The sequence below is a fragment of the Lineus longissimus genome, chromosome 15 (assembly GCF_910592395.1).
Source record: "Lineus longissimus chromosome 15, tnLinLong1.2, whole genome shotgun sequence".
NCBI classification, from domain to species: Eukaryota; Metazoa; Nemertea; class Pilidiophora; order Heteronemertea; family Lineidae; genus Lineus; species Lineus longissimus.
The window spans coordinates 2,818,209-2,821,753 of record NC_088322.1 but is presented as its reverse complement, the minus strand read 5'-3'; positions in this window follow the sequence as shown (position 1 = coordinate 2,821,753).

Here is a 3,545-nt window from a genome sequence, read left to right as displayed (position 1 = left end):
TCCGATTGTTGACAGACTACCACATGACATCTGACATTGGCCACTAGAAGCTTGTTTGTCAATTAAATCTCCGGTCATTTTGCATGCTATGAAACTTCCGCGAGTCCTTTAAATATCAAAATCAATCGCGGGGACCAATCTTCAGTGGCCATGGCTGGGGGGGGGGGGGGGGGGCACATCCTTCTACATACCGTAGCTGGGTATGGGAAGGCCGAGCTAAAACCTCTGCTGTTGCAGCGGTAGCCCGGAGACCAGGATCATGGGATTCCGTATTTTAGCAAAATCCATAGCAACGATCGCGTCATCGAGCCATCGCGTCGTCGAGTCATCGAGTCGAATACCACAAGCCCTACAACACTGCCAAGGTTAATCCGGACTGCTGGTAAATGTCCCCCTATCAGACTCATAAACACGTCTCTATCCAGATGTCAGTGGCTTTGCGTGATATTTTTTGGACTGAGTTGAGAAGTATGAAATATTTACTTCATCAATCAGTTTGCCATTATGTGTCAATTCTATTGCTGTTCAGGGTTGTTGGCATTTTGAATGGTTAAGCTGGGTGAGGTGTTTCTCTTTGCCTGGGAGAATGCTTTATGATGATGCACAGATAAATGATATGTGTGATGATGGTGTCTTTCAGATGATGAGGAGAAGCTGAAGACAGTTCGGTTGCTCAGTGGATACTTAAAAATATTAGGTTGGTACATTTATATTGCATTGTTGGACACACTTTCTGAGATTTGCATTTCTTCCCAAAATTATTAGTCTCCGCCGTAGGCCGAGACTTTTGTACTAGGGCATTGTTCTCGACAAGAAAATTATTCCAGCACACTCTTGCCTCCAGGTGGAAGTTGTGTATGTATGTAAAGACAGCAAGGGATTAGAAAACATCAATAAAGCGAGGCTTGTCTGTATTTCGATCGAGAAAATCTGGGCTCCAGTGCGAAAAATACACAGAGGACTACATAGAGGCAATACATAGAACAAACCTCTATCTCAACCGGTACCACGGTACCTAAAAGCAGTTACACATGCTTACAGTGTATACAATGCATGCTATTTTGCGGTCTGTCTGCTGACACCGAGTCCCAGTACGAGTTTGTGTACATTAATGCATGGTGTCTATACAGCGATGATTTACGATGTATCTACATAGTGTATGTTGTACATCGATTTTGACACAAGCAAATCTCCCTAAAGCTTTCAAAAGTTTGGAATGGTATTTAATCTGTTCTAAACAACATTTAATGACTGTTTCTTATGTCTGTGACAACTTAATAAACGAGTTTGAGTGATTTTCCAAAAAATTCTTTTGGCATTAATCTTGGTCGCTGAAAAGTCTCAGTGGCGGGAGATTTGAACTTCTTACACATAGTAATTATGGATTTTGCTCTGGGCTTTTTAGAAGAAGGGGCATCATTTTGTCATGCTATAAAAATAGTTGTAAATTGTAGACAGTTGCTAATCAATCTCCAAACCTAATCCATTTCCGACTTTGATTAGCAAAATTGCTACTCGTTGAAAAATGCGTTTCAAGCCTAGATGTCCCCAAAATGTTCACATTTCAACAGATGCGGGTTTACGCACAGCCTGACACACACGCGCCTCACAGTGGCGACTCAACTTACAATTCTAGTTTCTATTGCGCTAGTAAGTCTGAAACTTTTGTCTCAAAAAAGGGATTTCTTCTCTTTGCATTGCCACTGTGTCATCATGAACCAGATATTTTCCCATAATCTTTGCGAAGATTCTCACGTTAGGAGGGACTTTCATAAAGTACTTGCATTAGTGTGTCTTTCCTGGACTTATTGGCAACTTTTTGCTGCCATCGGTTGGGAAATATTTTAGAATTTGCAGTCACGACATCTTCTTTACTTTCTGATTGTTTTCATGGTACCGAATGGTCGCATTGAAAGCTTACCTAAAGCCCTTGGTATTTTGTGTGGACTGCACATTGATCAATGAATTTTGTTATCTCATACCTGCCAACCCATCCGTATTTTTCTTATTTAGTCCAGAAATCCGCCAAACCCCCCCCCCCCAGTCCGGAAAGTACGAATAACCCCTTTAAAAGTCCGGTTTCGAACTTATTGTGTTCCGTCATTTTGATTTTCGGTCGTTCCGTTGATTTCCGTGTGCAAATGTCAGTCTCGCGCAACTATCTCGCATATTCATTTATGAGCACTGGGCTTTTCCATTGCGTGTTCAAGTTTCATTTTTCTCTGCGTTGTGCAAGCCTGGTAACCATCAATAATGGCGGATTTCACTTGATTCTTCTTGTCGATTTACGCATGCATTTATGTAACAATCACTGTTGTTTTGCCAAATTGACCTAGATTCTTGCTGTACATGAGATAGGCAGCTGCAATGCGTTTGATTTTACAGTAATCTGATTCGCGACTTGAGAGTCCTGAAGGACCCCCCAAAAGTCCGAAAAAAAATTTAAATCTACAGAAAAAAGTCCTGAAGGGGTAATCAGGGGTTGGCAGGTATGCTATCTGCTTCATTATTTCTTTTATAATAAAAAGTGTACAACACTGCAATTTGAAAATTTTGAAATGGGTTTAAAGATCACCTGCAACACTTTTTAAATTTGGAAAAAAATAATAGGGCATGAGTATGAGATAACAAACACAATGGTGAAAACCGCATAAATATCGAACTACCCATATTCCAGTTATGGCAGGTAGAAAATTCAAACATTCCAGGTGGTGCGGGAAGAACCAACTGATGATGTGCTTTTTGCTGTACTGAAATAGTTTTTTATGGTTTCATGCCTAGATTTTAAAATTTGACATGAACATGTTCACTATAAAAGCTCGTACCTGTGACAAGGTAATTGAAATATAACCATGAAACTATCAAAACTTTATTTCGGTAGAGCACAATGTACTTCATCAATTTGTTCTATGTTTGAAGTACATACTGCTATAACTTTAAGATGAGTAGTTTGTTTTTTATGCGGTTTTCACACTTGTGTTTCTTATGTTATGCCCTATTATTTATACCCAAAGTTAAAATGTTAATAAAAGCTTTTCAGGTCAGCTTTAAAATGTGCTTGGTGTCATTCAGTTACATGCATCCACTTGAGGAATACTCTATATAACTTGACTTACAAGTCTGATATGAAAAGGTCTCACATTTTATTTTAAGGCCCTAACATGAGTGACATGTTCAACTCCTGCTCTCATATCCGACGCCTGGGCTGGTCTCTGATGCAGGTGGTGGAACTCTGCTGTGGTGACCCCAACATCGTGGAAGAGAGGACGGCGAATATGGGTGAGAATTTCAGGAGGTTTTACTAAATTGACTAAGATACTGAATTAACTTTTCTATCCCCACAGTTGGGGCCATGGCAGAGCTGCCTACTCCTTTATTTGGGGTAGTTTCGGCACATTGCCAGGTCTGATTTGGGCATTCAACATCTTCCTTGGGTAAATTGACACAACACCTTAGTTCAAGAGGAAATGTTTTAAAATTGTCACAAAACCCAGATATGAGGGCCGGATTCCACTACAGCAGGAACATGTTGTGGTTTTGCTGCT